Here is a 24728-nt window from a genome sequence, read left to right on the forward strand (position 1 = left end):
TTTAATGGCATTGTTCCTTGGGCCAGCAGCTTCTTTTGACAATACGCTCTTGATTCATCCCACCATAATTTGTTTCCATGTGGTTGACCTGCTAGGTCAGTAGTAGAAAGCTTCATCTGCCTCTTTGAAGGCTGGATTTGCTCAACACTGCAACTGCTTAGTATAATGTGCCTTTCAGAAATAAAGTGTAATCAGTACAGCAGTGCATATCAACAGTGTCTAGCATTAAGTTCCTAACTTTGGCTTCATGATGCCTGTTCTCGGTTGTAGGTGGTGGGTTGTCTGGCAGTCCTGGGAAATAAACAGGCGATCAAATTGCTTTGACTGTGGCAATCAGTGCCTAGTGAGATGGATAGCTGTGGGGGAGGCTGCCAGAATTCAACCCTAAACCCAAATAAACTGCTACTGTCTATAATGCAGCTATACTCTTTTCCCACAGGCAGTTCTCCCTGCTAAACTGGTGTCAGGCATGCAGGATTTCTGCTGACGTGCATCCCATAGTCCTTCCTACAGTTCTTTTATCTCACAGCATTTGAGAGCAAATTTGTCCTCCCCAGAGTATTTAATGAAATTAGAAGCACTTTGCTATAAACTTGTCATGAATAAATAGATACTGCCCTAACTCAGTACTTTTGTTTCAGAATCTTTCCTGGGGTATTTGAGTTCCTCCCTTAGTCTTGATGAGTGGTGTGAGTCCACAGACAGCTTGTAGTAGCACGCCACCTGGCATACCACAGTATTGACCTGGCTTGCAGAGCAAGCTTTTGCATTCAAGATAAATATGTTTACAGTGAAGAAAGAGAATTGCCATCCAGGAAAAAAACCAAACAAGATTATGTGGAGGATGAAATCAAACTTGCTGCTAAAGGAAAAAGCTGGGGCAGTCTGCAGGCACACAGAGACATGCACTGGTGGCGAGTGCGTGTGTGCCTGTGTGAGAGAGCAGGAGCGAGCGAGCGAGAGGAAGCCCTGAAAGTTAAACTCCTCCTGCAGCTCTGCATCTGCTCTGAGTCACTGTATGACTCACACTGACAGTGTTCACGTTAGCTAGCGTTCAGATGGAGCAGCTCTGGCAACAGAAGAAGGAGGTTATATTATTGATTACCTGCTGCAGCAGACAGTTGCGCCAAGATTTTTTTTTACAAGCACAGATGAAACAGAGGAGGCTCTACTGAGTACCGTTATATTATTATTTTCTTAAGGTAAGAATGCCTGTTATTTACTAGAGAAGGCTAGGAAAGGGAATTTAGAGCTTGTGAAGGCTGAGTCTCTGCTGCTGCTTATTCTCAGAGGATGCTGATCTTTGGAGCTGCATTACTGCAAACCTTTGTCTTGACTGTTTGCAGTGCAATGTGGAGAATCATATGGCTAATGAGCAGTGCATGACCTAGGAAGCAAAATAACTATATTCTCATTCATTGATGTTATGTAAGGCATGGCAGCCATGTTAAAGACAGAAGACCTCTTTCGAAGAAACAGTGCTGCTAGATGGTAGGGCAAGGAAAACAACCACTTTTTAAGCAGCCCTTGGTTCCTTGGAGAGTGCTGCAGTTCTGTAGTTCTTGCTTAAAAATAAATCTACTGACTTCTGAATTGCTGTGTTAATAGAATAAAAACCAGTGGCATTAGAAATAGCAAAATAATTGTTTACCTTTAGAATCACAGTGTTGTTTTGCCTTCAGCATTCAGGCTGGGAGCATGTGCGTGCTATGATCTGTGCAGTGCCTGGATGTAAACAGTTTCTTCAAATACTTTAAATGATACTTCCAGATATTGGAGTGGTTTTCATTTTGTGCCACTAAAAGTCAGTGTGTATATGTATGTCCTGGTCTGACAATTGGTTATATGCAAAAAATAGGACATATTCTAGTTAGTGTTGACATATGCAGAGTGGGTAAAACAGTTTTTTCGTAGTGGCTTTACTGCTGTTTTATTCACTCTCATGCTGTAATTTTAATGTAGTCTAGACTGGTATTGCTAATTATGTGGAATCCACTGAGTCTTGACCTTTGCTGTACTCCTCACAAGAACTGCAATAATGCATTTATCTTAATTTCTTTTTCCTTTTCTTTCCTTTTTTTTTCTCCCTCTCCCTCCACCCCCATTTATTTTGGATTTACAAGGCAGTGTCCTTTTAAAGTGCAGCTGCTCTTAATAACAAGGGAGCCTGGTCACTTCTGTGTATTATTTTCAGAATGAGAGGAGTATATTTTCAAAACCTGGTCATTTACTAGCTTACTTTCAGCTACTTGAAATTACCACTCATTTTCTTGTACAATTTACATAAAAATTACCACTGCCTTCTCTCAAAGAAATATGGTGCTGTAATAAGGTCATTTAAAAATGACAACATACTTCAGGTTCTTCTATTTGCTAATTTGTAGCATCCACTGATGCACAGTGTTTTCATTGCTGTGAATTAACTAGATTTGGTGTTACTTCCTCTTTTAAAAAATATTAGGTTTCTTACTAAAATGGAAAGTAAGATTTGCTAGTGCATTGGTAGTATACACTTCTTGTGGCATCCAACTTAGAAAACTATAGTGTGAGAGAAGTTTTTAAAACAGTCACTCATGGATGCCCATCTCCCAGAGCAAAATTTTGGTGACTAATTTTAATGATTTATGTTTCTGTTATAAAATATTTCTCATGTTACAACATTATAAATGCAAGCTAGTTTAAACAATGTTATGGTTGGTTTTAGGGCTGCTCACTAACAAAGTTCTGGCACACAGCAGTCTTTCATTCCCCTCCCAAATCCAAACAAGTCTTTACAGTCTTAATTGTTCCGCTGGTATGTATCTGAATTACTGTTTTCTGAGATAGCATGCCAGAATTGTGTTTGCCTTCAAGTATGTATGCATTTAGAGTACGGATTCTGTATTATGTCAAACCAGAACAAATAATTTATTATGATAAAACTCAATTATCTTCAATTGAGTTTACATAATTTATTTATTAATGCATTGTGGGCACAGTTAAATACTTACCGTTTTAAAAAGAAATTTAAAGAACATGCTTAACACCTAAAAAACAGGATGACAGCCTCTGAGTCAACACAACCCTGAAGACAGCCTCTCTCCATCTTACTTGTCTGTAAACTATTTGTGCAAGTGCTGACCACCAGAGAGAACTCCCTCTGATTTGTCTCATTCTCGTGCTGCCTGCTACGTCTCTCTGTCTGCTGCTGGAATGCCACTAAGTGAAAAAGAGCATCAGCTTAAAAAGAACAAAAAGCCCAGCCTCAGAAGATGGCTAGACAGTTTGCTTTATTGAGTTGGAAAGCTTCTGGGAAGATCTACAGCAATTTTAGTGGTCTTTGTTGTGATCCTTTCTTGGTAATTACATGCCTTCTTTTAGGTATATTAACATGTCACAACTAAAGCGTAAATATCCAAGGTAGGAGAGATTTGTGCAGGGAAGTGATCATAACTCTGTGTTAAGTGCAAAGGAAGCAGCTGTGTTTAATCCTTCTACGCAGGGATTTGTAGTAAGTATAATAGGGCTTCCTAAAGTCTGCCTTCTAAGCACCCTGAAAGTTAGTTTTTGTTGCTTCAAGTTGGCTTTGCATTAGGCCGTAAAGGCAACAAATGGCAGAAGCTGTTGGGACCATTTCACCTGTACTTTTGGCAGGACTTGAAGTGTGAGAGTTTATGATCTCCTTGGCCTTTCTTTTCTGTAGTAAAGGTTTGTTATCGCCAGTGAACCCAAGCAGAAGATCCAGCTCACTGTTCTCCCCTCCTGTTCCTAACCTACAGAACTTCACCAGTGCTCGCATGGCTGGTTTTCTTGTCTTTGCATTACTCTAGAGCCATGTTTTGTTATGTCTGCCCTTATTGAAGCTTTTGCGTACTTCCTGCTGAAGTTTAAGCCCCCTTTTTTCATTCTCACTTCAGCTGCTCTACTGTAACCTATTTAATGATTCTCTCCCCTTGTTAGGTTTTCCACCTAGGCAAGCTTTAAATGGTGCAAAGCTCCAAAGCTCTTCCCTTTTGCTCCTGTGCCGTTTGTGTTGCGAAGGACAGGTGGGGTGTTCAGCTGTCCTTTTACTTGTTTCTTCCTTTGTAAAACCTGCTGCTGTTTTCTGTGGCTTTCTTTATGGCCATGCCCTGTGTTATTCTGAGCCCTTCACCTGCCTTCCTGGCACTTCGGTAGCAGTGCTGCTGGATTAGCTCTGATCTCGTACATATTCTGCTTCCTCAGCCCTCGAGCAGAAGTTTTGAAGTGGGCAGTGGCATCATCCTTGTGTATGCTGTTCTACCTCTCCCTGCTGTGGCAGGGGGAAGTGACTCCGCAGGAAACACAGCTGTTGCTGTGGGTAGTAAGTGGAGAAATGAGGGCCATGTGAAATTAAAGCATTTCTCCAAAATTCTTGAAGCTCCGAGACCTTCAGTGGGAGGAAGCACTCTCTTACTTTACACAAAAGCTATGTCAGCAATGATTTATAGCTAGCCTTGCTAAATGGCTGGTAAAGAACTTAGGGGAAATCCAGTCTTGTTATTGAAATGAATTTATGTGAATGATCTTTAATTATGGGTGAGTTGTTGATCATGTTACTCTCTTACCTAATGATCAACCCAAACTGGAGCACTGCTGTATCAGATGCTGAGTTTTACACACTGTAAAAGATGGACCATGCACTGAATAAAGATTTCCCCACACACACACCCCAAAATGGTTGGTATATTTTCTATGGTGATTTGCTGTTTGACATTAGACTTTCTGAAAGAGGACTCTGCAGTATATGAAAAAGCAGCAGTATATTGGTGTTTGTGTGGTACATCCTTGTGACACAGAACAGTGTCACAGGAGGGAGGGAAAAAGTTTGAGTTGGGTTTTTTACAAGTTTTTGTTTCTTTTTTTGCATGTTATAAATAAGCCCCTGGAAAGGAGTTACACTGGAATAAAATCCTTGCATGTGAGCAGTATGAATAGCACTGTTTGCAATACTGAACCATCTTGTTTGTTGGAGAACTCATGTTTTTATTTGCCTAATTTTTAGAAATGACAATTTTTACATGAGTTGTTTTGGGGGTCTTTTTGTATATGTATCTACAGGGCATCTGCTTTGTCCCTTTTCCTGTTTTCTGAATAAGTCTTGTTCGGATTAGATTTGTTGCCTGGTTTTAAAGAGGCAGGGGAAAGAACTGTTAAATCTTTGTTTATACTGTGTCCTGAAAAGCTCTTCACTTTATCCCTGGAGCACTTCAAGCAGGGGGACACAGAGGGAGGCAGTGAATATGTCCTGTTTGCCCTGGAAGGCCCAAACTGTTAGAGGGGCTCCCACTTCGTTGCATTGCGTGAGGTTTTGTTTCACACAGGAAAAAGTCACAGTCTCAATTTTCGTCTGTTGAAACCTTTGTGTATTCTTGAGCACGTGTTAGTTTAAATAAAGAGTGAAGCGTGCAGCCTATACTGTGAATATAGCAATGATGGTCCTTTCATTTGCCTTCAGAGTCTGAGTTCCCACTTGACTAGTCTGTCGTGACTATAGTCCCCCTGCCCTGCTCTGGACTCGGAGCCAGCATAAGGATGAGTATAGTTCGTTTTGCTCTGGTTAAATGAGATTATGGCCTGGATTACGATGGGATGTTATTTCTGTGCTGAATTCTCCTTATATTTTATAGGGACGCAGAAATCTGGGATTAGCTCAGTTTTTGTTTCAGTTTGATGCTTCATCTTTTAAAGCAGCAGAGTACCTCTGGGTCTGCTGTGTGGGCTTAAATAAATAGTAGTGAATTGGTAGGTTTGATATCTCACATTACTGTGAATTGACATTCTGTGTTCAGGTGAAACAGTTTAAAAGGAGTGGGTTCATGATCCTTAATTCAGATTTACTTTTTAGATAAATACTTGCTAGTGCCAGATGGCAGAGCTGCTACAGGCAGAGGTGAATAACAGAGCATGTTCACTTCTGCAGGATATTTTGGCAGCAAATCTGATTTTAAAAAAAAAAAAGACAACAACATTGCAATATTCTGGATTGCACTAAAAAGCCAGTAACTTCATCAGGGTTCCCGTGTGTGATCGGCCAGTGTATTTTAAGCCCCAGATTCCTGAAATACAAGCTGCTTTAAAAGATTTCTTCTGTCTCATATCAGAAATAGACACTAATGGTCTGACTTTAAAGCAAAAGATTTATTTTTTTCTCTGGCTTCAGTGTTATTTCTGTTGGGCAACTCGGCGGGCTGCCCCTGAGGACATATGGACAAACATGGTAAAATGTTGATTCTTTTAATGCACATAGAAGGATGTGAAAAAAATAATACCATGCTGACAGCATCTTCTGTGGTTTCAGGAAAGCTTGCAAAAAGAGTTCTTTTGAGCTCTGTACATTAGTATGAAGGATTTGTATGAAAAGGACTGCATCCTGAGTATTACTATCACTAAATATTGTATTAATATTAGTATCACTAAATATTACTATCACTAAATATAGCTGTGAATACATGACATAAAAATACATGCAGCTGAGCTGGCTAGAATGAGGTCTTTCTGTTATAAACTCTCTCTCAAATGTGGGTGCCTGGGAAAAGTTCATTAAATTATCCTCTGTTCCTGAGATAAGTGGATGACTTTCAATTGTATTTTGGTAAACAGGAGGTAGTGAGTAATAGGAAGAATGTGGCCTTTGTGGTTTTGCCTACATTAGAAAGATTTCTAATTATTGTCCCATAGCTTTGTAGACTCATTGGTGATAACATGATATTAAAAACTCGGATAGTTCTACAGGACGGTGGTTTTACACAGCAGAGTTGCATGGAAAAGTGACTACTCTTTTGCCAGTACATATGTAGTGAGGCAGACGTGCAAAGTAGACCAGAAATGGACTTTGGAAAGAAAGACTAATGGGGAATTAGAGAGGATTCTTCTTGGGTGCCCTCCTATGAAATCTGCAGTTTACCTGGGGAATAGAAGGGAACTGGGACAAGTTTGATCTCAAATTTATGAATTTCAGAGAAATCGCTTGTGATCTTACATCAGAAAGTAAGTTGAGAGTGCTTATGTTTGCAGATAGGCCAATTTTAGAATTTATAGCATAGTGTGAGTAAGCATTCATACCGTCATGTAATTTGCTTTTTCCCAGCACTAGGTATTGCTTGCTACTGGGCAGAAGCAAGTTAAATGAAGTTTTAATCCTAAGCTCATCTTGAAGTGATGTAGTGTCTATGAGAGACCCTACAGGGCTTTGCCATCTTTACTCAATGTTCACAAACAGTTTGTACAATCAGTTTATCTATAGCACTTTCACTAAAATACATGGTGAATGGAAGTAGCCACTTAAGGGTGTGGGCGATGTTATAGATTAAAGTAAGAAAGTGGAGTTGAATTGAAGGGTATTGTGTTTGACAGCGTTTAATCCATGCTCCAGGGATCCAGACCTGTGGTCTCTGGAGTGAAACTGCCACTACCATTGCAAGAGGTGCTCAAGAGGCTTATTTTGGTGAGCTCCACAAAGCCATGGCTGGAGGCATCAGAGTGAAATAGTCAGGATTGTCTCCCATGCCACGACCTTAATTTATCACATTGCTATATGGTGAAATTACATCCCTTATTGTTGCCTTCCTTTTACCAGCATCTTTTGCAATTGAATGCACACGAGTATTATTGCCCTTTTAACTGATACAGTCTGAGAGAGTCTGAATCAGTTATCTGAGGGCTCCTCTGTCGTGAAATTGCAAATGCTGCCCAGCAGTCAGCTCCTGTGGGCCTGAGAGGGCGGAGTAAGACAGGGCTTCGCTGCCAGTGGGGCAGGCTGGATTATGAAGGGCAGAGATGCCTGTGGGTGGGGGGCCAAGGCAGCAACAGTCCTCCTGGCTCCTGCCATCCAGCCCTCTTCTCCTCCCCTTCTGCCATGAAAGCCCGGTTTCTGCCAGCTGCTCTGTGCCCCGGAGAGGGAGGTGGAGGTGGTGGCGGTTTGCATGGGGCAGTTGACGTGTTTGCCATGTCACTTCAGTGCATGGGGGCAGCAGAAAGGGCTGAGCACCTTCAGGGTACAGAGAGCAGTGAGAGAGAGGACCTGGTTGGGCATGTGGAAAAATAAACTTCCATTTGCACAGGGAGTGCTTGAAGGCAGCAGCTGCTTTTGTGCTTGGAAGTGATGGGAGGCTGCCAGCGTGTGTGTGTAAGGAGGGCCTTAGGTTCACCTAACACCCATGGTGTCTGACTTTTCACTACCTTGCTGACTTTTCACTACCTTGTAAATACTTTGTCTTTTTTGTGGGATGCAAGTGTTTCCTAATAGCTCAAGAAGAACTGAACGTTCTTTTCTGTGCTTGTTAGTGGGATTTATATTTCAGATATGTAAACATCCCCACAGGCTTTCATTTCATGGAAAATCAAAAAATGTTACAAGGGGCCACTGGTAGGATTTTATTGAGGGTTAGAAACAATTTGGCACATGTAACTATTGTCTCTTCAAAAACCGGGGGTGTCTTTAAATGCTGATTTTACGTAAAATTTAGCAGAGAGATGGAAATGGAGGGCAGACCACTTATCAGTGAAGATCTGCTTAGCTGATGTTTTATTTGTTGTAAGTAGCAGACAAGAACTCGCTAGTAATTTGTCTGAAGATTTGATACCCCTTCCTGTAATGAGCAAAACATCCAGGATAAATGGGAAGAGTATTTGCTTCCTAGCACAGTGCTTACTTGCTGCTAACCCTAACTATACTAAAAATGTTTGCAAATTTCTAAAAGGCTTCTAAGAGGAAGAAGGGAGGTAGCAAATAGGCATTTGGGAGAGCTGTCGTAGCTGATGAAGAGTGCAATATTTTGCAGCATTTTTTTTTTTTTTGAAAGTATGACATCTTTCCTGACTTCCCTACAACTTTCCCAACTTTCCTACAACTTGCACTTTTTTCCCCCATTCCTCTGTGATTCATATTACTGGGACCCAAGAAAACAATGTCTTCACAGTAACCATGTGACTGTTTATATGCAAAAATTAATAATGCAGCCTAGATTTCATAGAATCATAGAATAGTTTGGTTTGGAAGGGACCTTTAAAGGTCATCTAGTCCAACCCCCCCACATTGTGCCGCACATTTCATGGCTGGAGTGCCCAATGTTCCAATTTGCATCAGCTCTCAAGTTGCATTTGGGGGTCCATAAAATACATCTGCATGACATGGTCAGTGCAATGGATTACCCTAAAAGGAAAACCCATCTTAATGTCAACATCTCAGGGATTTGATAAAACTGAAAACCTCAGAAAATTATCATTTGGTTATACTGCTTGAAGATAATTTCCTCCCATTAGTACTTGGATGCTTAGTTTTACAATGGAATATTGTTTTGCCTGAAAGTATAGCCTTCTGTGATAAAAAAGAGACAGGCATGTGGGCATTCAGTAGCTAAGAAAAATGTGTCTTACTGTGACACTAATATAATAAATGAAAGAAGGGAGTGCAAATTTTAGGTACTGGATACCATTCATTTATTGTCAACAATATTAGAAAACTGTTCAAGTTGGTTCACTGTGGTCCTGGGTGTTCTTCATACACCTCATCTCTTCTGCATAAGCACATAATAAATGGTTGGATTGATCATGCTTGTAATTAATAGTAAACCAGGACTTTTCCTTAATATTTAAAGTAGAATGTGAAATACACAATTTGCTCATGCAAACCAATTTGACCTTGGAACTGTTTTTTGTAATCTTTTCCTTGCTTCCCATTTTGCACAACAGCACTCCTTAGCTAGACTGGCTTGTGGAGGTGTGTATGTGACAATGTTGAGGAACAGACCCAATGTCAGCGCATGCTGTGGGTTCTGGCTCCATGTCTGTTCAACCTGGGGACGTATTGGCATGTACTATGATTTTCTTCTCATGAAAATCAGGTGCAGAGCAAGGTAAATTGTGACTGTGTTTCTGCCTGACAAGAAGTTGTGACTCGTTTAGGAACACAGCTTAGCATTAGGAATGGTAAAGCACTGCTGCAGCCGGTGATCTAGATACAGTCACAGATGTGTGTTTTATTTCTTCCCAACTGAGAGCTGAAAATAGCTGAAACTTTAATGTTGTGAAAGTACAGGTTGCATACATAATGCAAGCAAATCTGAAATAATTCTGGGGAAGTCAGATCAAGACAAGGCAAGTTTCCTCTTTTTCTGTAAAGCATATTTTGATATGATGGTGATAGCATCTTGTGTAAGTACTGCAGAAAGAGTTGCCACATTGATCACAATAATAATTTGCTCAGAATGAAGAGAGTTGATGTTCTTTCAAATCCTGAAGACTGGTGTTTCAAAATGGGGAATATAAGGGAAGACTTTGGGAAATCATAAATAGTTTACAAACGAGTTTAAAGAATGCTGCATTTTATTTGCCCCAAGGCAATGGAGAAGATCAGACAGAGCACAGCGGGACACACAGTGTATTCTACCTTCTGTCTGCTTGAGGTTTGTAGCAGGGGTCATAACTATCTTGACCTAGAAAAAGAATGTGCTGCCTGGGTTTGTAGGCTGATTGTTGGAAACTGGAGCCTTTAAAATATGTTTACGGGAGATGTCTTCTGAGCTGCATTGGGTCTGACTGCTTGCTTGAATGAGTATTTATTTGCAGCTCTACTGTCATGTGGTTGATCCTCAGCTGCTTGTCTGCTGCAGAGGTTTCTGCTCTTCAAATTTGCCAGCATAAACAGCAAATGCAGTCATTCCCCAGCTTGGTTCTGTCAAAGTGCTTTGGTTTACATTGTACCTTTTGCATACTGTTCTGTTTTGCTCTTTTTTTCTGTCCAAGTTTTTGGTTTGTTTTTTTTTGTTTGTTTGTTTGTTTTTTTTAAGCATAGGTTGTACCAACAAGTGCAGTTTTGCTGAAGGAGGAGGGGAAAAGCAAGTACGAGCAATGGGAGGCAGTAGCTTGGATTCGTTTAACTCCCATCAGAAGAGCATGTCTGTTGGACTGTGCCCAGATCAAAGCTAGCCTCTGGGCAAAGTAGCTCTCTTTTTTCTCTGTTTAACTAATGGACGAAATCATACCTGGTGTCATGGGTTGCTGGTACCCTTCAGAGATATTGACACCACATTTAATTGCAAAGGAAAAGTATTTGTTTCGTTCCTCCCTGAAGTGATTTAGCTGCTGTCCAGTGAGTGAGAAAGAGGGAAGAAGGGAAAGAAAGAGAAGAAAGTGAGGGATTTTCAACAGGACACCCCCTATCATTTTTATGTTTGTTTTATATCACACTTTTAGGTTTCTCCACAGGAAATGATGTCATGTGCTTCACTTTCTGCAGTATTTAGGAATAATGGCATGGCAGAATTAATTGAGAAATGATGTTCTCCTCAGTTTGTGTGGTAGCCCTGGTTGCAAGTACAAGCAATTGGGGAGGAAAAAATCTCACTATATATCATTTCCTTACAGTGAATGGCTTTAAAATCCGGCAGCAAGCAGTAAGGCTTGAACTGCCATCATCAGTCGATTGCAAAACAATTTCTATATGGTTTTAATTAAGCAAAAACATGCTGCATTCTTTGAAGAATCTTTTTTTCCATCATCATCATTTCTTAATGCAGAAGGCCAGAGGCAGAACATGCCAAGAAGCTGGTGCTTTGGTGTGGTGTGCAGTAGCGCATTACCATGCTGTGCTGTGGTTTTACTGCTATTACAGGACAATGTAATTTAAAAACTGTACAATGTAGGGTGAAAAAGAGGATCTTGAGTTGGTGCCCAGTTAAAGTCTTTCATATGCAAGTGACCTTGGACTCTCTGGGCTTACTACCTGGGCATGTACTACTGGTGTTCAGTTCTAGCACTCTAGTGGTTCTTAATCAGGTACCAATGCACAACAGAATTGGAATGCAACTAAAAAATGTGATTGTGTCGAAGAGGAGAACTTACAGGCAGACTCTAGAAATGTAGTTGAAGAACCAGAGTTGCTTTTAGAATGGGGTGCAGAGCAGGAGGGCACCTGCAGGAGGTTCAGAACTTGCTGGGAGATAGGTAGGTAAGACTTGCCTTCTTTGCAGAATTTGCAATATTTTTCTAAAAATCTCACTGATGGACTGATTTTAAAACACGTCACTCTAGAATGCGTGATTTCCAGTGTTACTATGCAAAATGGGTGTGACTTCCTGATGTTAGTGAGCAAGGTATGAATATAACTTGCCAGCAGAGAAACTCAATGTACTTACTAGGTCGCATTGTGTCTCTATTTTACAGGTGTGTGAGCTAAGCCACAGAGATGAAAGGGATTTGCCTGTGGCCACAGAACTAGTAATTTTTTTGTCATAGTATTGTAAATAGGATTTTTCAATTCCTTTATCATCCCTGCCATTTTTATTTCTCCCTTTTAAGTGAAATGAATAATGAGTTACCAGGTTTACGTATTTATATTAAATGTCCTGAAGGTGAGTGGTGATATAGTATATTACAGGGTTATAATGTAGCAGGTCCATTGTATCAGCCCTTGATCTTGTGACTGTGGCTGGCTGTGACTTGCTTTTTGAGTAGCTTTCGTGGTGTCTGGGAGCTTTCACAGTACGTGCCCTGCTTTTTGAATGGAAAAAGAAGAAATAACTATACCAAATAAATACAGTTGAAGTTATAAAGGATACCAGTTTGGAACTTTGTGTGCCTGCACTGAATTTACCAAAATAAAAATGATTTAAAATAGTAAATGACTTTGCCAAAAACTATTGCATATCACATTTAACCCTGAGTCCCACGTAATGTCAGATGTCTCTGTCCTCATTGAGAAACTCTCCAAAAGCCAGGGTAAGTAAAATGCTTTGTAACTTCTCATCTGAACTGACAGTCATAGAAGTGAACCTCAAGTTTGTTCTGCCTTCACCTTGGACAATGAAAAGAGAAGAAAACTTGAGCCGCCTTATAGGTCACTTCTGTTAAGAGGTATACTTTTGTAAGAAATTTTAGATGCTTTGCTGATGGGTGCATAGAAGCATAGGGCTGGATGGGGTTTCCTGAGTTGTTGACTTGTCTTAACAGTGACATAATGCTCCTTTTATATGGAAACCAAGTTTTTCCTTGGCTAAACTAGCTTTCTTGGTTGCTATTATTCCAGTTAGGTTACTTATTTTGTTAAGATCCACTTATCTTAATGCTTTTTTCACCTTTCTGGCATTTAGCCCTTGTCATGTATTTCTGAGAGCAAATTGTAACTCATCTCAGCCTTCACTTTGCTGAGCTTAACAATTTTTTTGTCTGCTCTGGGGAGGCTGACTCTGTGTTGTTCTCATAAGCTTTTTCTCTACACTTTTTACAGACTGAGGTTGGCAATGTTTAGCTTGTAGCCAGTGTTCTGACTCAGTCTTCTTGCTGCTTTTTGTAGTGACGAGCCCGTTGGCTCGTACAACCTAACAACACAGTATCTGCATTTTTGTGACTGATACCGAGGTCTTCCTTCTTAGTTTTTCTCAACTGATAAACTCCCTATTTGTAGCGGAAGTTCTTCTTGTTAGTCTGTAGTGTGTTGTTTTGTCTTAATGCTTTTGAACTTCAAATATTTCTTTTACTTCAGTCCTGGCTCTTCTTTGATAGTTTTGATTTTCTTAATATTTACATACAGCACTGTAAACTGATGAATTGCGTCTTAATTACTGCATCACAAATCTGAACACCGTTTGCTTTATGTATGAATCTTCCCTGAATTTAATGTTTTAAGAAGTAAAACTGCTTAAACTGATCAGAATATTTTTCTGTGAATTAAAGTTTCAGCTTTCGTAATTCTACTGTATATATTTATATATTTCCCCCATCTATCAATTTTACTAGAGAAGTATCTTCTCTACATAGCAACCTGTTACCTTGCAACAGTTTTGTGGTACCACAGTCAAAGATTTCTAACATGCACTGTTGTAGCAAAATGGCAGATATTTCAGGTTAAAAATCATACTTGTTCTCATCCTGGAGACCATACTAGTTGAAGAGCTTTTGTTTTGGCCTTAAGATAAAAAATTTGATCCATAATTATTTGCTAACTCCCAGGTACACAGTTAATGTGTTTGTTCTGTTCTTCTGAGTGTAAATAGACAGGTGAAGGTGTGAAACTGAATGATCAACTTGTGTGGTGCATCAGTTGTGCAGTAAGCAATTGGTTATAAATTGTTGTTTTCCTTCTGTAATGCTTTTGGAAATGTGAAATAACTGTACTGCTGGTTCCAGTGGCCCTGTAACAACAGGTAGTCCAGCAGTGGAACAGTTTGCCAAGAGAGGTTGAAGAGTTTCTGTCCTTGTTGGTTTTTAAGACCCAACTGTATAAAGCCCTGAGCAACCTTTTCTGAGCTGAGAGGTGATCCTGCTTGGAGCAGAAAGCTGGACTATCCTTTGCAGCCTGAATTATTCTGTAAAGTCAGATTCTACTACCTCTTGCTGAGGAACAGGTTTCCTCTTGGAAGGAGATGTGCAGTGGAGTAATTATTCAGCAGTGTGTGCTGAACACACTAGTGTTGCTTTGCTGGGTTTGGCTTCTGCTCTTCTGTAATGTCTCAGCCTGCAAGATGCTGTGACGCTGCAAAGGGGAAATTGTGCAGCTAGCCTGCATGGATTCACATAAATTCTCTTTCATTCTGACAGGATTTTTGTGTCATTAGAAAAAAAAAAAGGATATGACTGAGGTGGTCATGTCTCAGCTATAGCAGGAGATAGTAATTTCAGTAGCACCACATTAGAGGAAGTCTGTCTCTTGCCTTCAAGGTCAAAGGCTGAGAAGCTGAGCCTGAAGTATTCAACTGGCTGCTGTCTTGGACTGTCCTGCAGCCCAGCCCATTTCCCATCAGATTCATCCACATTTCACTCTACAGTTTGCTCCCTCGTCCTGATCCCCCACTTTTTTATACTGCGTGTTACTTTACTTCTGGGTTTGCTTCTGGCGTTAGTTGGTAGAGACAACTCACTCCACGGGCTGCTCCCCATATGGACAGCACTGTGCCAGGTTTGTCTGTGTACCTCACCTCGCTCTCCATGCCAGCAGGTTTTGCACTATCCAGCACCCCAGCTACCTTCATGCCAGGGTGTGAGGCACCTGCTCCCAGTTTACCTCTATAAAGTACTGTTCTTCTGTTGGGTTGCAACACAGCTCTTGCATCATTTTGGAAACTGTAAACCTGAAATTCAGAACAGTACTCTCACAAAATAATGATCGTGCCTTAAGATGACCGTGGGGGCTGAGAAGAGACCATGGGAGTGAAATGTTAGGATACTGTGTGACAACTGGCTTAGGCAGAACAGAAGCAGCCTTGGGCAATGTGACGGGGAGCCTCGCCTGCACCTCAGGGCCTCGGTCAGGGGCCAACTGCAATAGCTGGTGGATTAAGTGGTGTAGAAGTTGGATTTGGCTAGCTACAGAGGGAGCCTAGGAAGGCTGTGGCTTTCTCAGGTTAAAGTTAACCTTCATGTCTAGCAGCCTTACTTTTGTGCCATGTGAATTGTGTATCTGACAATGAACTTGAATAAGGATTCTGGACTGACTGATTTATGGGATAAAATGTGCTAGGAAATGTCTTGATTATACTCCTTGAAGGGAGAAAAGCCCATTAAGATGCCTGTTGCTTAGGTGAGGTGAGTGATGTTGGTATGGCCAAGGACAGTATGTTCCTTGTCACGATGGAAGAGCTGTGGGTGTTGGCAGCCAGAAATGAAGCTCTTTAATCTCTCAGCCACTGGCATCTGAATTCAGTCTGGACCTGCAGGAAGTAAAAATTCTTTGGGGATCTGGGTTCAGTTGTTAGCTCTTCTGTTTTGCAGAGCATCCTCTTGGGAAAGTAGTTGCAGTGCCATGTGGTGACCTCAACACTGACTGCAGCTGGAATGAGCAGATGGGACAAGATAGTTGAGTTGAGAAGCTGTGATGGGAGAGCTGGACTGTCACTGGTGACATGAAGTAGCTACTTTATTGAGCTTCCTATACCGTAACTGCCATGAGTCTTTTACAGACTTAATAGAAAAGTATTTTAGTTAAATGCATTGTATTTTCATTAATACAGTAGAAGGGAGATAGACATCACAGTCCTTAAGTGTAAAATGGTACAGTAACAGTACCTGATTCTGAAATTTCTCTTTTGGCTTTATTCTTATGTTCTCTTTCCTTAGAATTGATCCACAGTCCAGATTCTGTTTCAAATGGTTAAGGAGCTGTGTTATAAAATGTAAAAAATGCAGAGTGTTAACAAGCTTTTAGTGTTTTTGGGGTGGTTTTTTTTCATTGTTCCTATATTTATTGCTTTCTCCCAAATTTTTTTTCCTATACTACAAGCCTGCTTATTTGGATCCATTCAGTCAGAAACAGTTTGTCCTTTTTGTGTCTTTCAGGCTTTATTAAAAAAGAACTGGATGCACATGCCAAATTTCATCTGTGAAAGATGGAGTAAGGTAATGTAATTTTACTGATTGGTACTATAATGTGTGATGATCTGTGGACACTGAATGCAAAGGTTCAAAGACTAAATAAATTAGAGGCAGACAAAGCAAAAGCAACTTCAGCCTCAGAAATAATGAAGTGCTGACAAGATCCTATGTTCTGGTATCAGTGGCATGCTTACCCTATGTTTTGCTCTGTGGCCAGAGGTTTTCTGTTATCATTGGTGCGTTGTCCACAGAAGCTCAGGTAGGTCATTATCTAGTGACAGTGTGATTCGTTCATCTTTGAAAAAGTGATGTGTTTCTGGAAATTTGTGAGTTTTAAAGTACAGCCTATGCTGAAAAGCCAAGACTTGTCACCTCTTCCCACCATATGAACAAACTGGTGGTTCTTTAATTTTCCTCCCTTGAACATCTTAGGTCAACAGAGATGGAAGAAGATAGATCTGCCTTTGTTGTCACTGAATATTGCTGTAGCATAGAGCAGTATCCTTCAGGATAAGAACCGAATCCCATTGGGCATTTCACAGACATTTCCACAGTGAAAGAGCTACTTTATGTCTTGTGATGTGGCAGGGGGCAGAGGCTGATGGTCACATTACTAGGCCCTGAGAGGTGAGTACGTGTGCTGGTGGGGTTCCTGTTAGAAGAAGACTCTTGTGAGAAGACTCTTCCCCACTCGTTTCCAAGCAAAGTTCAGTAATAGGACTCTTCTTGCTTCCTGTGGGCCAGAGCAGCACTTGGTGGGGTGTGTGTCAGGCTGACCAGCTGCGCCTGGCTTCTGGGATTTCAGAGAGTAAGAGAAGTTGTGGCACATGTGCTGGTGTTGTGTGGGATATGGCCTTAACTGCAAGGCAATATGAAGCAGACACCAATCAAATGAGTCTTCTGGTAGAGGCAGGATGTTTTGCTGCTCTGGGGGTAGGAGGCACTGAGAGGTGAAACGTGATGCTCATGGTCACATCTGATGCTCATGGTCACATGGGTAATCATGTGCAGAAATTGAGGGGGAACCCTCAGTCTCCTCATCTTTCATGCAGTGCCCTCAGTACCCTTTTATAGAATTCAGCAAAGAATGAACGTTGGAGTATAGTTAGTGGTGAACAGTAGTGACTTCTCAGAGATGTTATTCCCCAACTCCTGCTAAAGGAGAACAAGCTCATTTGTAAGATCAAGCAGACAGAGTCAGCAAATGCACTTTCTCGTGTAGCATTGCTTTTCTTCTGTCAGATGTGTGTCTTAATGCAGACTGAGAATTAATTACTGAAAAGTCTAGAGAGGTGTGCTGCCATGGTTGTGCATACATCTGGAATTAAAGCAAGGGGTCGATACCATGGAGTGGGTTATTTAACTGGGGCAGAATGGAATACAGTGCACAACAGGACGCTGCAGGGGCTTATGTGTAATTTTTTCCTTTCACCATCTTGAACTGTTTGGTGAAGAATAACTTGGGAATCAGGCATGCACTTACGGATCTTTCTCAATCCCAAGAAGGCAGGGATGAAGTTGCCAGCAGTAAATTAGCATTGCCAGACCCTGTAGCTGGCTTTACTGTGATTTGGAAGGAATTGCAGTAATACTAGTCATTCATACCATTTTTCTTTCTTCTATTAATCATTGTCTGCATTGGAAAAGATAGGCCTGGGGCAGTTCAGCATCTCCATCCAGTTCAGTGCTGCTTCTTGCTGAAGAAATCAAAAAAGAATGTCATTCTTCCCCAAAACAGCTAAGTCTTCTCCCCTGGGGGTCTGTCTCCACACTTTAAAAGAAATCCATAACAACAGAGGAAAAGACCAGCATTTGGGGCTCCCCTACAGGGACAGCATATCATTGTAATGAAGTGTTTCTCAAGTATGGCCCTGGCTGTGCAATCAACTTCATATAGACAGATTGCACTACTCATTTGAAACTTTATGTTAGATTAGGTCTGGAGAGAAGATAGGAAAGAAAGAAAAGAGAATGCCACCCACTTCTGTTTGCCTGCTCACTTTGTATTTTGGTGCATGTTTTCTTTCAACTGATTTGGATTTATTGGCAGCATTACAAGTCAAACTCAGTGTTGCATGTGTAAAGCTCCACATAGCTTTTTTGATTGATGCTCCTTAATGTATAAAACAGAGTTTATCTCTAGTGGCACCCTTTTTAAGTAGTAGTCCCTGCTTTCTGTTCAGTCAGTTCTCTGGGTGACATAGCCAGAAAATGTGCTGTGCTAAAGCATGTACTGATATAGGTGACGAACAAACTGTGTGAGTGACTGACTAAAGAGGCATAATTGTTATTAGCACAGCAAGCTGCTTTAAGGTCGTTGTTGTTACCTTTTACTGCAAGTTTACTATCTGCTTCTACAGTTTGTTTTTTGAACAAAACCCAGCATTCACTAGTTTGTTCCTTCCCCTCTTTCTTTTCGCTTCTTGCCAGTTTGTAAAGTATGTTAAAATGCAGAGCAGGCCATGCGTGAATGCATGGCTGTGTTAAATGTGCAGTGATGCTGTTTCTTAGACCATCATGTTCATCATCTTCTTGTTAGTGCTAGATCGACTGCGTGCACCATGCCTGATTGCTGTGTATAATTGCAGTAACTACATGTGCTGTTACTGCATAATGTGAGGCACTTGGCCTTTCAGTAATGTTATATATTCCATTAGGTGTTTTTCTGACTCTGCTGATCCTAGTCTGCAGAGTTAACCATGACTTTAGCAATGAAGAGAGATGAAAGACTGAGTTTGAATAATATCTTAAATGAAGGCATAATTAGCGTAGAGCCTGAATGCAGGGAGAGGGACAGAAAGAAGGGTAAGAGGACATGATGATAAGTAGCTAATGAGAACGGCTGTAGAGGGCACAGAGTCAGGGAGAAGGAGGCAGCAGAATTTCAGATGTTTTAAGTGTCTGGGGATTACAATGATCTGTGGGTTATTACTTTGTTTCTTTACTATGATGACTTCTGTCTCTTTTTACAAGTATTTAACATACATATGTTCTGTGCAAGCACAAAAATGAATTAAGGGTTTTCTGGAATTAAATGCTACTCTTATATCAAGGCATTTCAAGTGTTTGGAACATTATCCTGTCCAAGCTTACATTCAATTCAATAACATATTCATTTTACTCCTGTGTTTGCATTTTAATTATAAAGCTGTTACAGTGTTTAAAAATTCCAAAATGTCCAGTACCTAATTGTTAACAATCTCAGTGTTATCCTTGGGAGATACATAGATGAACTATCACAGAATCATTATGAGGATTTCAGGAATAATGGTTTCACTAAAACATACTGAGGCTGAGAGGATTAACGCTTAATCTGAATGTTCTAAACCAATCCCCAAAATCAGCTGCCTACCATACTATTTGCATTCTTGGAAACTTTGCATATGGATCATTTCCTACTTCCAGTGATATTTTCCATATAGCTAGGAAGATAAGATAGGAAGTGACCATGCAGGTCCTCAAGCCCAGACCTCCGTACATCTCAAAAGGTCTGGACTGTGCAGTACAAACACCTGCCAAATCTCTGTATGGTCTCCAAGGCTAGGTGGAATACAATAGCTTGAAGCACTGTAATAAAAGACAAAAATCTGCAGTGATAGTATGCCTCAGACTGGGGCATTGCTAGCATCCTTGTCTCTGCAGAATAAATAGCAGAAAAGGCTCCTAGTTATTTTTAGCTTTAGTGCATGATATTTCACAACTTTTGGGAGGGCAGGGCAGATGGACTTCAAATACGTGAAGTCAAATTTTCAAATACATACCTTTAATCTGAACTCAGACATCTCAATAAAAGTCCTTTGTAGACACTGAGCACCTGCAGCCCTTGGTGAAGTCAGGAGCAGTTGTCAGTGATCCAAGGTCTCACAGGAAGTCAGGCCAGTCTTAAAGTCTACATCAGGAGAAATCTTAATTTTCTGCTCATTTCGGACTGAAGCTTATAGTTACACATGTGCTCATGTTCTGCCTCTAAGCTAAGTTGCCATGCTGCATCAGAGTTTATTGAGGTGCCCCATAAGTATTAATTTAGGCAGAGCCCAAGTAGAAGTTTTTAGCCATGATATTCAGGAGTCTTAACTGGCTGCCTGTTTTGAACATTGTGTGACATGTACAGACAGCTACAAACCTACTTGTAAAGCAGCAGGATGCTCAACTCACACTTCTACTGTTTGAAGAATGAATGAATCAATAAACAGGTGTCTTAAAATTCAGGCCCAATTTGTCTGAAGGAGGCAATGTACACAAATATCACGTTCTTAACACGATGATTGCTTTCAGCTCAAGGCATAGAAAATGCCAATTTGGGTAAAAAAAAAAAAGATCTTAAAATTTTAGACTAAGCAAATGTTTTGTTTACTTTTAAGGTATTTTTTGCAAATTTTCATGTGTATGGCAAGCTGATAGAGATACGAAAGTGCTAGAACAACAAGAAAAGGAAAAAAAGAAAAAAGGTTCCTACATCCTATCAGGCAGTTTTCTTGAACTGGATAACATATTTATCCTTTTAAATGTCTTTAAATTTTGTCAAGAAAATCATGCCTCATCACAAAAACTTTTCCAGATGTAGCATGCTTGAGTGACCCAACAAATTGGAAAGTCTATGTGAACATATTCAACAGTTTGTGAATATAAGAAATTGTACTGAATGGTAGAAATCTAAGGTACTGTGCAGCACTTAGAGGATTGTGTAACAGAGATCCAAGAAGCATCTCAGATCCGCGCTGGGATTTCCCATATCGAGTTAAACAAGGGCCCTAGCTATATCCTGCTGTATATCTTGTGATCTTGGGGTCTCAGGAGCTTTCAGGAAGTCTTGGGTATTTTACTCATCATTTGTAATCTCAGAAGAGGCATCCAGTTTTTGCATCTCTCATATTTTAAAAGCAATCAGACTTTCTGGCTGCCAGAGCGACTTTTTAAGTTGCTGTATTGGGAACTTCCAAATAGGGAATTTCTTAAAGGCACCTTTTTTTTTATGTGTAATTAAAATACAGATCCGTTACTAAGATTTTTTAGAGGATTTTTATTATTTGATACTATTAAATGTTATATATGTATCTCTAAGGAAATGGAAAATGTGATCTAGGCAACTTCAGGCTTGTTAATTTGACCTTAATAACCTCAAAATTTTTTGAAGGAAGGAATAATTTAAGACACCGGAGCTGAGTGGAAGGAGGATGAAACACGATCTGTTTTGCTAAGATAGGTCGTGTCAGATTGACCTAGTATCTTTTTCTAATAAGAAAGTAGGTTATCTAGAAAAAGAAAAAATGTGCTAGATCTAGTCTCCCTGGATTCTACTGAACCATTTAACATGGTGCTGCATCAAAATCACTGTTCAAGGCAGATGAAGATTAGGTTAGTGTAATAACTGTGAACTCATGCAAAGAGCTGGCACGAGGGGAGACAACAGGAGGTAGATGTATGAGATTATTGGGAGTTGACTTGTTTAGTTTTCTTGAGGCTTTTGTTGTTGTTGTTGAGTTGATTTTGTTGTCATGTTGTATTGAAAGCAGGCTGTTGAAACTTGCTGGTGGGAGGAGGACATTAATTTCCAGTACACAGTTTTAGACAGAATGACTATACAAGTAATTGTACAATTAGGTAATACCGAAGGGATGGAATTCAACACAGCAAAGTGTCAGACCACACACACAGGCAGGAATTCACTTACTGAGTTTAACCTTGGTGTCAAAATTAGCAGTCTAAGCTCTTATATAATCAGTGGAAAGAGGCAGATTTTTAATTAGGCACCCAACTCCTGCCTTTCTCTCTTGGCTGTTAACAGAGCCTAGGCACCTGACTCTGGCATCTGTGCTGAATGCCTGAAATTGGATGGTGCTACAGCCTCAGCTTGGGAAGTAATGCAACAGCTTTTCCTATGAACAGGGAGTTCAACAATGGAAGACCTTGAAGGAGAAATGCCTATGTGAGGGTAAGTGGGTTCAAGTTTTGTCTCTAGTCTGTCAATTTGACACCATCATGAAAGCGATGGATGGGATCCAGGAAAGTGTCAGGAGATGTATTTCCAGTTGAGGGAGGGCAACTCAGCTGGGTGTGTCTGGGCTGGGACCTGATCTGGAGTAAGTGCAACATTTCTTGCAATATCCAAGAAACTTCAGCTCAGTAGGTTACAGATGCAAGAGAAGACCTTCAGGGATGGTCAAAGGAATAATGTTTCAAGAGAAGTCTGAAACAGCTGTGTTGGGTATGTCAGGTAGACTAGCAAAATGGGAAATGTAATTGCTCCAGCTATGCTGCTGGAGTCATGGGGACCTTTGGAATGTGGCTGATACCAGCTCGGTGATGGCTAACAAGCAGGATGTCTGTACTCCATCAGAGGACTAATGAACATCTGTGTAACAGTGTGGTATCGTAGGAAGGTTATGATACAGAAACAGAAATGTCCAGATGTATGATTTAGAGGTGACGTGAACTGAATATGTTGCACTTCTTAGTGATTAGAGTTCATGTGTGTACGTAGCATATGGAAAAAATATTTAACCAACATAGAAATGCATAGTGATAATCCCGTAATACATGACAGTAGTCAGTAGGACAATGCTTGATGTACATTTAAGGAAGTGCTTAAAGATTTATGAAGGGCAATGATTGCTTGGATTCTTTGGACTTAGACTGTTTGGCAGCTTGTGCTTTTGAGTCACTCCTATACAGTGTGATACTTGCTGTCTACTGTATTGCCCTGCAGTTTCCCTGCACTGCACAGGGAAAGCTGTATGTGATAAATCGGGCATCAAGTGAATTTGTAGGGCTGGACAAAGGCACATTAAGTTTAGCCTGTAACAAAGATACGTTTAGAAGCAGACTGCTGGGTGGCAAACTCATGACCAGTGAGAGAAGAGCTTGCTATGAAGTGAAAATTGTGGTTGAAGATCCCTGATGTGCCTGTAGTGACAAGTGACGGGTGCAGTACTTACAGTCAGTGACAGCCCTTGCCCCACATACCTCCTTAGTTTGACAAATGCTTAAACTTGTAACTCTGTGTTGGTGAAGAGCTGCCCTTTGCCTAGACATTGGTTTGTCCCAACACCAGGTTCGAAAAGGAGCTGAATTCTTTGAGCAAATGTGAGTAATGTGCTTTCTGCTCTGTTGCAAATCCTGAGTTGCTCTAAGTGGCTTTATGAGCTATTAAGACATTGATCAGGCCATTCTTTGGCAGAATTATCTGTAAAATAACAGGAAGAAAATGCCACAGCAAGAAATCTTTTTAATGTACTTCTGGCAACGCTATGTTTAGTTCTCTAGTTATTAGTGCTTAGCCTGTGTTTCTGAGGTTTTTAAGCACCTAGAAGAATATCAGGAGAGAATAGTGTGGCTTCTCTTTTTTTTTTTTTTTTTTTTTTTTCCTGCTTCCTAACTAATTATTACATAGTGGTACTAAGTCGTTATTGTTCTGTGGTAAAAACAATTGTGTGATGATCTCACAGTCCTTACTTGGAAAATTGCCACAGTAAAGAAAAAAAAAAACTGTTTATGGACTGCATTGTCAATAGTTTGGAAGGGGGGTGTTCTGTTGGAAACACAGTGCTTTGAATGACACTTAGAGGATGGATGGCAAGGAGGGAGGACTGAGAAGATAGGCATGAAAACGTGTGAGTGCTTTTTCATGTTTATTGTTTATTAAAGTCATGGTCAACTCCCTTAGATTTAGAATCCATCCTAGTTTAGGTTTGCCCTTTTTTTCTATATTCTTGGTTTTATTTAGCATCACGTCATGTTTTTCTGGCTAGTAAACTGGGGTTTTAATTTGAAAATCTGTTTAAGCCTCTTCCTGAGAGACAGCACTTGGAGCATCTCAGGCCTGTATTGCTGTCACTTATAAGGATGCCCAGAAAAACTGGAAGGATACCATTTGAAGAGATTTATGGAGGCGAAAAGATGATCAGGTCTGAGGGAATTCTGCCTCTTAAGTTTCAGGAAAAAGTCATCTTGCACTCCTATTGAGGAAGAAAAAGAAATAAAGGAATTTCTAGCAAACTTTTCCTTCCCATCACAATTCTTTTTTTGGGGGAATGGATTAAATAAACCCAAATGAAGAGACAAACGAGAGTAGTGTGAGGTTTGGAATACTTCCCTGGTCTGCCCAAGAACTGTTGTAGATTATTATTAAACTTGACATGTCAGAATGCAAATTTAATCCTATTTCATAGTCTCTTAAGATAGCTGTTTAAAAGTCAGAAAGAATTACCTTTTGAAGGTTCATATCCCTCTCTACTCAGTTCTAACTAGTTGCGTATTTTGCTTAACTGCAGTATGGTTCAGTGAAGTGAATCCCATCCAAAGAGTATACACCTTGCTTAACCTTTTCATAGCATGGCGTTTAATCAAGGTAAACACTGTCCTCATGGTTTGTTCACACAGATTCTTAAACATTAATAAAAAATGAAATATTTTTGTACATTTAA

At 40.4% G+C, this 24728-nt stretch overlaps 1 protein-coding gene across 26 annotated transcripts in view; it reads left to right on the forward strand.

Annotated features, from left to right (window-relative positions):
- INPP4A (inositol polyphosphate-4-phosphatase type I A) overlaps positions 1-24728 on the forward strand; it is a 128813-nt gene that overhangs the window by 33556 nt on the left and 70529 nt on the right. For 17 of the 26 annotated variants that reach the window (XM_049834431.1, XM_049834439.1, XM_049834433.1 and 14 more), the window contains exons 1-2: positions 1044-1202; positions 16270-16329. The exons of 2 other annotated variants lie outside the window; for them this stretch is intronic. The gene's annotated coding sequence lies outside the window, so the exon portion shown is untranslated. Of the gene's footprint in view, positions 1-1043; positions 1203-16269; positions 16330-22090; positions 22238-23896; positions 23916-24728 lie in introns of those variants that run through there. 7 more of the 26 variants (XM_049834418.1, XM_049834417.1, XM_049834419.1 and 4 more) reach the window with 5 other exon arrangements.

Source organism: Accipiter gentilis, chromosome 31 (assembly GCF_929443795.1).
Source record: "Accipiter gentilis chromosome 31, bAccGen1.1, whole genome shotgun sequence".
Lineage (NCBI taxonomy): Eukaryota > Metazoa > Chordata > Aves > Accipitriformes > Accipitridae > Astur > Astur gentilis.